The sequence below is a fragment of the Vicugna pacos genome, unplaced genomic scaffold (genome assembly GCF_048564905.1).
Source record: "Vicugna pacos unplaced genomic scaffold, VicPac4 scaffold_19, whole genome shotgun sequence".
Taxonomy (NCBI): Eukaryota; Metazoa; Chordata; class Mammalia; order Artiodactyla; family Camelidae; genus Vicugna; species Vicugna pacos.
The window spans coordinates 70,861,486-70,873,347 of NW_027328740.1; positions in this window are offsets into that span (position 1 = coordinate 70,861,486).

The window sequence follows — 11,862 nt, forward strand, 5'->3', positions numbered from 1 at the left end:
TCGGGCTCTGGGGCTTGGACCGCGACTCCGGGTAGCCCTGCGTGGCCGCGGCCTCCCAGAACCCCTGGGAAGGGCAGGTGGAGGACCCGTCTTTTATGAAGCGGGGCTTTACCCGCGTTTTGAAGAGCCCCAGAATCAGATGTTGGAATAGGGTGGTTTATCAGCCTTGTATATCAGCAGGGAAATTTCAGTTCCATCCAGATGTTGGCTCCTTCGCTAAAACTCAGGAATAAGACAAGGGTCAGTGTCAATTAGCAGTTATCTAGGGCTTGACTCAAAATAGACTGTGCGGGGTGTAGAGATGGTAGATGGGCCCTCCCTTTCAAGGTTGGTAGTCTTCTGGGATTAGAGGCCTCAGTTGAGGATTACATCCTCATCTGCAGTAATGGAGGTTGTGGGAAACATTAACACAGAGAAGGGAGGGGTGTTGCTGCGGTAACTCATTAAAGAAGCCAGGACACTTGCCTGGCTCTTGTGTAGGAGAGTCTCGCCTAGGGTAGGGCAGCAGTTATCAAAGTGAGTCCGAGGCCCCTGAGATGCAAGACTATTTTCGTAGGAACGCCGGGAAGTCACCTGCCTTTTGCACACTCTTGCACTCCCGAGTTTCCTGTGGGGTTTTCCAGGGAAAACATAGTCTGTGATATCACAAAACAGGTAATGTAGAGGCAGAGAGAATTAAGCTCTCACCAGTCCAAAAGAGATTCTCAGAAATTAAAATCACTGCTATTCCTCTCATTAATGATTTTTGTTTAGAAAAATATACTTATTTTTTGCTTAAGAGTATTAATGGTATCATGTAGTAGGTTGTTATTATTTTTAAGTGAACTCATAAGCATTTTTTAAAGTTCTTATTTAACTTCTAACACAGGAACTATTGATAGATTTAACCCACATAAACAGCAGCCTTTTGAAGTCCTCAGTATTTAAGAGTGTACAGGGGTCTTTAGGCCAAGAAGTTTGAGATTCCCTGGAGAACGGGTGCTCAGGTACTAGTCAGGTGCTTAGCGTTGATAGACAGATGCCAAGATGTCTTCTGCATGTGCTCCCGGACTCGAAATAATTGGCCACACAGAGATCGGTGGGCAGTGCCTCCACTATACAAACCAGAAGCTGCTGAACGTGTCTTGAGTCTAGGCCATGTGCTGTGCAGAGATTCCCATTGTATCTGTTCTATCTAAGCCGGGATTCCTGTGCAGAGACCTGGCTCTGAAGACCCGCTCTCCTTTGCTCCCTGCCAGTTACCTTCTGTGTTATGTCAACCCTCCGGAGGGCTTCAGCCTCCGTAGGGGCGTCTGTATCCACATCGTCTTCCTCCTGAAGACCCTGCTGAAAATGGAAGAGTCGGTGCTGGTGATACCCCCTTGGGGCCGCCTCTACCATTAGCAGAGCCTGGACATCCACCAGGTCCGGATTCCCTGGTCTGACTTTTTTGATCTCTCAAGTCTCAACAGAAACATCCCTGACAATGAGTACGAACAGTTCATTGCAGGTGAGATGGTGATCGTTTAACTGGGGCCAGACGGTTTTTGTTCTGGTTCCGATGTGAACATCGGGCCGTCTTGCTTCGGGTTTGTCAGTCTGCTTAGGGGCCGTGCTCATGTTTCCTGCACTGCAGGTGAATTTGGTCTTTCCACAGTTTTTCTCAGGAAATATATCTGAAGTGTATGAGCTCTGTGTTCCCTCCCCTCTGAAAACCCTGGCCTTCTGGTGAGATGGAGCGGTGACAAGGAGGCCACTGCCACAGAGGCCTTGTCCCAGCAGGACTCGCTCCCTGGGCAGTAAGGGCCATTCTTACCTGAAGGAAAACACGATGTATGTGTCCCATGGGCCACGTGCTGGCGAAGGTATGTAACCTCTCATTCAGTATAATTTGGTCCTGCTCAAGCTTCCCATTTTACTTTTTGTAGGAGGTAAGATTTGAAGATTTTCTTTGAATACAGCTATTTAGAGCTTATCTTTTTTTTAATTGAAATGTGGTTGATTTACAATGTTTAGTTAGTTTCAGATATACAGCTGTTTTGTTAGTTTCAGGTATACAGCATAGTGATTCAGTTGTACATATACATAGTCTATTCTTTTTCAGGTTCTTTTCCATTATAGATTGCAAGATACTGAACATTTTCCCCTGTGTTCTACAGTGAATCCTTGCTGTTTGTCTGTTTTACATATAGTAGTTTGTAATTGTTAATCCCAAACTCCTAAGTTTGTTTCCTAAGTCTGTGAGTCTGTTTTTGTTTTGTAAATAAGTTTATTTGTATCTTTTTTAAAAATTCCACATATAAGTGGTATCATATGTTACTTGTCTTTCTCTGTCTGAGTTATTTCACTTTAGTGTGATAATCTCCAAGTCCATCCATGTTGCTGTAAATGGCATTATTTCCTTCTTTGTTACAACTGTGTAATATTCTTTTATATCTAAATACTACATCTTTATCCAGTCATTTGTCAGTGGGCGTTTAGGTTGCTTCTATGTCTTGGTCATTGAAAACAATGCTGCTGTGAACATTGGGGTGCAGGTATATTTTGAAATTAAGGTTCCCTCTGGATATATGCCCAGGAGTGGGATTGCTGGATCAAATGATGTCTTTTTTTAGTCTTTTGTGGTATCTCCATATTGTTTTCCACATTGGCTTCACCAAACTACATTCCCAGCAATAATGTAGGAGGGTTCCCTTTTCTCCAAGCCTCTCCAGCATCTATGGTGAGTGGATGTTTGAATGGTGGCCATTCTGAGTAGTGTGAGATGATAACTTATTGTAGTTTTGATTTGCATTTCTAAGATAATTAGCGATATTGTGCCTTTTTTTCATATGCCTATTGGCCATTTGTATATCTTCATTGGAGAATTGCTTGTTTAGTTGTTCTGCCCATTTTTGGATTGGGTTGTTTATTTTTTTTTCTTATTAAGTTGTATGAACTATTTTTATAGTCTACAAGTTAAGCCATGTTCAGTCTCATCTTTTGCAAATATTTTCTCACATTCCATAGGTTGTCTTTTCATTTTGCTTATGGTTTCTATTGCTTTGAAATAGCTGATAGGTGTAACTAGGTCCCATTTGTTTATTTTGGCTTTTATTTTCTGTTGCTTGGGTGGATTGCCCTAGGAAAACACTGCTGAGATATATGTCAAATAATGTTTTGCCTATGTTTTCTTCTGAGAGTTTTTTAGCGTCTTGTCTAATGTTTAAGTCTTTAAGCCATTTAGAGTTTGTTCCTTTTTTGGTTTATTTTTTTTTCAACTCTATTATATGCTTTCGATTTGTGGTTACCCTATTTTTCAAGTATATCAACCCATTATCATATCTATTTCCTTTAGACTGATAATCACGTAGGCTCCAACACATCCTAAGAATAATGAGAAAAAGGAAAAAGAAAGAGAAAAAAATCTATCTTTTCTTGCTACCATCTCCCTTTCCCACCTTTTTGTATTTTGATATACTTTTTCTTTTTTACATCTTCATGTTTATTGTCTTGTAACTCGTTATTTCATTTCCAATGATGGTTTTCCCATTTCTATAGCATCCTGCTTCCTTTCTGTTTAGAGTAGAACCTTTTAATGTCTCTGTTTGGTTTCATAATGCTGAATTATCTCCCTAACCCCCTCCACCCTGAGCCTCTGAATACTCAGTACAGGGAAGCCAAACCATCCTAGCCTTCATCAGTCTTGGGATGCAATCTTCAGAGTGAGAAAGAAGAATCATTGAAAAATAATATTCTGTTTGTTGCTTTCTACCCTTGCCCAGAGAGTGAGAATCACCTCTGAAGGCGGAGGAAGAAAGATGGGGGCATGGGGCACAAAGTCTTTTCTCCTTTTGCTACTGAAAAAATGATTTCTTTTGTAATTAGTGATGATGCCCTTTAAATTGGTAAGATCGAGATTCCACAGCTTCAGCACCTGTGAATAACCAGCTGGGAGAAAGCTCTCCAGGGCCCCTGCAGTGGGAAAGGCAGCCCCTCTGAGCACCTGTTGTTCTGTATTCTTCCGGCCTCCACACAGTTTCACTAGGCACTGTGCAGGACGATGCAGTTCCCCAAGGTGGAGGACTGGGAGACCCCTGCTTGGTGGCAAGCCACAGGAGCCCACACTTGAAGGACAAAATGAAGAGTAGTGGGGCGGGCATAGGAACAGAGGATGGTTGAGACCCAGGATAGTTTCCTGGAGGCCAGCAGGTGAGACTGGCGGGGCAGATGGGGCCCTGGTGCATGGGCAGTCCTTGAGGGATCTGAAGCAAAGATATGAACCAAGATACTGGATTCGTGTGGGGGTAAATCGCCCCCTGGAGGCCACGTGGCAGTGCAGCGAGCCCAGGAGGAGAGGGCATTTCCCCAAAGTTGGGTTGACAGATCACAACCAACTCACTGGGAACCGAGAGGTACAGAGATATTGTTAACTTTTTGTCCCTCTTCCTGGAAAAAAAATTGCTTCCTGTTGAATAGCCTGTGTAGTTAGTGAGAATTAAAGACATGAAGTAACATTTCCTCAAAAGTCATCCATTGTGCAGTTGTTTGTTAATAATGGTCAAATGCAAACTTGAATAGATTAAATCAAACAGTCATCATCGTATTTTAAAATCTTTTAAAATAAAAAATCTTGCTGTCTTTGTTCTTCATTTCAGGGTTCACTTGGTGATAATAGTAACAAAAGCAACAGCAAACCTTTAAAGAATTCTGTCCTGCTGTTCAAGGAACTCTGTGTTCATGACAAACAAATGAGGTGGCACTTTACAGGAAGGACAGTCATTAATCACACAACTAGTAAATGGCAGGGGTGAGACTTGAACCCAAGCTGTCTGACCCCAGAGCCCCCTCTCAGGCCCTTCAGTGCAGCTCATCACTTGGTATGCCCAACAGAGGCCAGCATTAAAGAGCAGCATGACCTTGGCTGCTTGGCCTCTGTTTCTTCATCTGTAGAATGGGGGTGTGGGCAGTGAACTCTGTGAGCTCAGTGGTCACTTCCTCCAGCTCTGCTATTCTACTGCTTTGAGTTAATTTAAGAAGTATCCGAGCCCCTGAATGGCCCACCCATAGGCTGGCGCTTTGCTAGGCCGTGGGTTACGGAGAAAAATAAGATCAGCCTGCTTCTCCAAGGAGCCTGTGTCCCTCCACGGCAAACGGCTTTGAGGCCCAGGCTCCCTCGCTGGCAGTCGGGGACTGGGCAGGAATGTCTGATAGAAGATGGAGGCAGAGCCCTTCCGGGAACAGTGGTGGCCACAGAGCTATCAGGAGCGGGAGCATCTGTCCAGGCTGCTGAGAGGGGGCCTTCATGAGGCCAGTAGCCCCCCCAAACTAAGCCCTCAGGACAAAGATCCAGCCATTCCTGCAGTGTCACAACAGAGCCAGTCCATCCTCATCACTGTGCCCCTGTGCTCCTTTGTCCTGGGGCCTCTCTTCCCCCTACACCCAGAAGACTCATCTCTCTCTCTTCTCTGAGTGTCCCCTCACTTCACCCATGGTCCCTGCTTCCTAGGCCACCATCTCTGGAGTTGACGATTTGCCCCCTCACACTCTCCGTTTGATCAGGAGCCTGGGTTGACCTCCTTGTGCTCACTTTCCCCCATGAGGTGATTTCTCCTCCTCTCTTGGGAACACCTGGAAAACCCAGTCCATTCCTAGCAGTGCCTGCCACCCTGGCCTCCCTGCTCATCTGCCTCAGTCAGGAGCAGCTGGACCACCAACTCTGTATTGCCTCACCGCCTACCATCAAGACGTCAATGTTGATTCTCCCTCCACCACCCAGTATGGTCATTGTAGGGTCTTCTTCTCCGTCAGCCTGAGCCAGACACCTCCCATTCACCCTACCCCCGGGCTCATACCCGGGCGTGTCTCCACCCCAGGTCCAGCCTCTCTGCTTTATGTGCCCAACTCTAGCCATCCAGCTGCTTCTCCACCAGCCTCGTTGGCCCTCCTTCACCCTCACTGGGGCATCATGCACTGACTCCTCTGCTTTCCTACCTGTCCACGTTCCTCTTACTTCCACTTCCCCACCTTCCAGCTCTGCATCCACAGTCAGCACTCTCTTTATGACAAACAAAACTCCCTTGACCCTTGATCTTTTCATTTCCTCACCAGGATGACTTCCATCTCGGTTCACCCAGCTCTATTTGTTCTGAGCCTGCAGGCAGCAGGCTCTCCCAGCACAGATTTCTAAGACTACAAATCAATGCCCAGCATGTTGCCACTGCCAGGCAATCCTCCAGGATTTCTCTAGTGAGCACATTTCCCCACTTGCCACACAGTGGTGTCAACATTCTATGCTCTCTGCACACCTCTAAGCTTCCCTCTGTCTCTTCCCTGACTCCCAGCAGATGGCCTTGCCTCCTGCTTCAGAGAGAATGACATGTTACTTGAAGGGAACTCGCTCACCTGCAGCAAATCTGCTCACCTCACCTTTTATCTGTCCCTCTCCCACCTGGACTCTAGCTGTAGTTGTTCTTAATTTAGTGAGTTTAGTTGACATATATATACACAGTTAAAAGCTTAGCACACTATAGGCTACCTTCTTGGGCTTACTTTTTCAATTTAACATAGGGTGTATGATGCATCCACTTCGTTGCATGTACCTGCAGTTCATTTGTTTTAACTGATCTTAAATGTTGTGTGTGTGACAGTAACACAAGGCAAGTGTAAGCCAGGATTCAGGATGCTGGTTACTTCCTGTGAGAAGAGGCCTAGGGCAGGATAGGACACAGTATGTCACTGTCAATAGTCCTGTTCTGGTGCTGGGTGACAGGTTCACAACTGTTTCTTATAATATTAATTTTAATACATAAATACTTCTGACAGGCACCTAAGGTGAGAATGTGTCATGAGCCAAGATATACAATGGATAATATTACATCATTATTGTTATGTAATCTTGTTATAAAATATAATATTCATAATCCTACATTGTTATGTGTTATATATTATATAGATGCATGAATTATATATTATGTATATAAATAACTACATATGTATTATATACTATCTGATAATAAATAAACAGAACATAACATGCTAGTATATCTACTATTATGTATTATTTAATAAATAATATACTATATCCTGTTATATGACATGGCACCTAATCTTTAATCAAATAAAAATATGTCACTATATGTAATGGTAATTAATAAAATTAAATGAAAATGCCCGCAGCTTTTAACGCCAACACTGCTCCAGCTGTCACTGTCTATCTTCTTCCCTTTCATGGTCGAGGTCCTCACGGTGCTATCTGTTCCCCTTTTCATCTCGTTATCCTGAACCTTCCTCCCCCTCCCATCACATGCTGCCTTCTTCCCCGTGGTCCCTCTAGTCACCAGCGGCCTCTGGGGCACTGATTTCAGGGCAGTGTCTCAGGCCCAAGCTCACCCGCCTGTCCTCCACCTCTGCCACTGCTGGTGGGGACAGGGCGGGGGGCAGAGTGCACCTGTTGTCCTGGAAGAGAATACAGCACAGACTCCGTGACCAGCAGGAGGTGTGGCCGGAACCTGCAGGACTGGGGGGAGAGCCAGACTGTCTGCATCCAGACCGGGGGCACTTGGAGTGTGAAGAAGCCCAGTCCTCACTGCCCCTGAAGTGAGGAAAACACCCTCAGGTGAGTTAAAGTGCTTATGACCTAGGTCTGTTGGCTGCAAAGGACAAAGGGGTCCCTAAGGGGAGGTTAGTTGATGTTCCAGGCCCCACAAAGGCCCTAAGGGCTGGCGGGGAAGCAGGCTGGATGCTCCACTGGACCCAGTGTCCCCTCGGGGGTGGGGCCTTCCGGAACAAGCAGAAAGCCCTCAGTCTCTTGGGGAACGCGGCAGTGTGGGAGCATCCCTGCAGTGAGTCAAGTGACGTCAGGGCCTGTGGGATCCGTTTTTATGGCCACATTGAGCCACAGCAGAAGCCACGGCAGGAGTGGATTCCTGTCTCTCCAGCTGACATCCTCGTGTCTGAGTGCCAGGCTTCAGACCCGATCCCCTGGGGTGCTAGGACAGTTATACACAGAGGCGGCTCGGGGAGGCCTCAAGAGGGCTGTACTGGCCTTGCTGTCGACATGATTACACAAAGATCAAACAATCCATCGATGGGAAGAAAATAAGAACCATGGTCACATCTGGACCGCAAGCTTAGATGTGGTATATGGGTGATATTTATCGACAATCTGGCGAGGATCTGGTCAAAGCTAGAGGCCAAGGCAGCAAACCGGTAGTGACACTAAGGAACATCGTGGTGCAGAGGCTGGATTGGGGGTCTGAAGGCTCCTCCCAGGAGGAGCCTCAGTGTTTGGGAGGTGGCTAATGTGCCTGCTTCATGTCACTAGCAAGTGATGCCACCTGCGGAAAATCAGCTATAATCCTGAGCCGGGTCAGCCCTGGGTGATGTGATAAAGGCTCCTACAAGAGGAGGCGCCAGACGGATAGTGAACCAACCAACAGGCTGATGAGTTTCTGGCCTGTGTTTATCGTGCTTTCGCAGCCAAGAATGAGGAGAGAGTTGAATGGTTCACCATGAAGATTTTAACAACTTAAGAGAGTTCCGTGTCTCACTGCATTTCAGTGTCACCCGGAGGAATTCAAGAGGTGTTTAGACCCAGAAGGGACTAACAGCCTCTTGGTTCCTCATCAACCTGACAAACCCACCAGCCCTCTATGGCCAGACCTTGGCAAGTGCCTTCCCTTGTTCTAACAAATCCCTTTCCACTCACGCCTGTGGTATGCTTTTATTTTTGTTTAATTAATGGGAATGAAGATACCTTACAGCCTCTTCAGATCTTTCCTTAGGCCTTCTGCTCTTAGACCCCGGCAAGGGGGCCCGCTGCCCTGGGTCCTGCACTGCAGAGGGTCCCTCTGGCCCTGACACTTCCTCTGGCCATGCCCTCCATGGGGTGGAGTCAGCAGGGCCAAGGGGGCAGGGTCATTGGCTCCATCCCATGCTCTAGAAGCCCAGGACCCCAGATGCCCTGTCTCAGCAGCCCCTGACCCATTCCTAGTGCCTGCACCGGCTCTCCCGGAAGCTCAGATTCCCAGGACTCACAGAGAGGCCAAAGGGCAGCTGTATGTATGGAGGGTATGAGCAGATCCCGAATGTGAGTTTTGAGTGTCCCCCTGTGAACATCCAAGGCCACTTGTGGCAAGGGATGGACCCAGCATTGGGAAGAAAAGGATCAGGCTAGTGGTCAGAGACTGGGAATCAGCTCTCCCCACACGCTCACTTTCTTTGCCGGACTCCCCTGTGTCTTGGAATTCTAAATTTGAACCTGGTCTTCCCCCTTATAATGAACGTATATTTGTAAAGGCAGGACTTTAGAACCTACTGCACTTAACATGTTTACATGTACAGGATGTGAGCTCCCAGGTATGCTCTGGCCTGCACTTCCAAAGGTCCAGAGCAGTTATGTTGGCTCTACTGAGACTGTAATTGGTAAAGACCATCTCCAGAGAGGAGAGCTCCTGCTTCACGCTCCAAAGTCAGGACCTTCTGAGTGGATAAAACAATGGACACTGTGACCCTCAATTGTAAATTGATTTAGAATAACGCCAAAGTGTGTAAGACGTGTGTGTGTGCACGCGCGCACCTGGGGACGTGTGTTGTACATGACTGTGTGTTTGTGTGTGCTCACGTGCACCTGGGGATGTATGTGGTTCTGTATGTTATGTGTGTGTGTGCGCCTGAGGATGTGTGTGGTTGTGCGTATGTTATGGGTGTGTGGGTGGTACATGACTCCATGTGTGTGTGCCCGTGGAGATGTATGTGGACTAGAGCCAGTGTGTCTGCACGTGTGTTTGTGTGTACGTGCATGCATTACTTTTAATAGTAGAAGCTGTCCTTTAGAAATACGATGTAGTAAAAATTGTATGATGTCCTTTGCTGTATAAATCAAAATTAAAATTATCTTCAATCACCAGAAATTTAGTCCCCCTCAGATTCTGTTTTTTTTCCATATTGATTATGTCCTCATTTTACTGATGAGGAAACTGTAGCTTAGAGATGTTGACTGACTCAACCAAGGGCATGGAGCTCGCGCGCCCAGGGCCAGGACCCAGTCCAAGCCGCACTGCTCCAGAGGCCTGGAGCCCTGCTCATGATCATGCGTGGCCTCTTGGCGGGGGAACAGATTCTGATGGGCTGTGGCCAGTGTGCAGGCTGCCCGTGCCGGGGACTCGGGAAGCCGGGTGGAGAGTACCAGACAGCAGACAAGAGTGAAGGGCTGCTCAGAAGTCAGATAGTTTCCTAGGTCTTGGATGAGGAAGGAGGCTCACTGCTCATCCTTGATCCCTTTGCTGGTGGCCAAAAGGGACCAAGGCCCACGAGAGCACTTCTGGGAGCTGCCTGCCAACACCTGGGAAAGGACTGCTCAGGACTGGCTCTGCAGTAGGAGCAGAGGAAGGAAATGTCGCCTCCTGGTGGACATCCTTTGTGATGGCAGTAGGAGGCCTAGGAGCCTTGGTATCGAGGTGGCAAGGCAAGGTCCTAGTGGATGATCGTTTCCACGTGTCTTAAAAATCATTGCTTCATATATTTTATCCATTTTGTGGTTTATTTTAGGGTGGTAAATATGGTCAGTGTTACTCCATATTACCTAGATTAATTAATTTTTTTATTGTTAATTTTCTCTTCAGTGATTTGGAAGCTATATTGCCTCTTAAAGAAAATTCTCTCTAAATCTTTATAAATCATCTCTAAGTTCATAAATTTTTATGCAATTGGACCAGTATTCCTATAAGAGTCTCAAAAATGAAATGATCTATTAGATCCTGTTCCTCAATAATGATAAATTTAGCATATTTTACCTCTCTGTTGTTCTAAATTGTGTGTGTGTGTGTTTGTGTGCTCCAGTTACTACTTTTTAGACAGTTGCTTTAAGTTTGTTACATTAACAAAGAAAATATAGGTATATACATCTTGGATTTCATTGCTCACTACCACTATTTAATCCCATGTCTTTCCCACTTTTGAGTTATTTACTTATTGGGATTTCCCAATCAACTGGACACATGATTGACTAATTGTTTTTGAGTGGTGGACTTGGAACACTTACATATCTATATGCAGATTTATGTTCTCCTCGTCAACAATTCTCAGAGTGTTGTTGATGGCCCAAGCCTTGTTTTAAATTAAGGCATTGTTTTTCATCACCAAAAAGAAAAATTATTAATTTAAGGTGTTGTCTTTTTATGGCTGGCTAGTCTTTTATGGTGAATGGATATTAATAGAGATTTCCTTAACCTTCCTCCTTCTTTTTGCCATAACTCGAATTCATTGAGAAACATGTTTTTACCATTTCTCAGATGGGCTTCAACTTTGACTTCTGCTTTAAACCATCACCCCACTCTTTTTCTCCATGCTTATTCCTGAAAAAGTGAGCTCTCTATTGGTTTATAGGTGGTTCCCGTCAAAGATTTGTGACTCCCTGTCCAAAGTTCCAAAGGAAGAGAAAAGGAAAGATTCCTGTTTCTGGTGGTTACATTTTGTCAGGTTAGAGATCTAGTTATCCATGTGGCTGCAGTGGAATCTGCAATATCTTGGCTCAGAGTTTCGTTTTTCTGGCTTACTAGGGGAACCGCATTAGCTGGGGTCACGTCGCTGTGGCCGTTGTCAGGATCCTGGGACTGAGGCAGCCCCTTTGCCTCCTTGTTATTTTGATCTTGCAAACTGGGTCCCAGTTATGTGAACCCTGCACCTGGTGGCCAGGATCGCCCCACACGTGACGTGTACCCAGTTCCTTGGCGTCCCTCACTGCTGTCAGCTAGTTCCAGTAAGAGTACGTGATGGCTTCCACTACTGTCCTTCCTCCATCCTCTCCAGGCAGGCCCTCCTTTCCCACTAGTTGGCCCTAAACCTTCTCTCCTGCTCTACATACGCTGACGGAATTCCTCAGGGTTTCCAGCAGGTAGATGG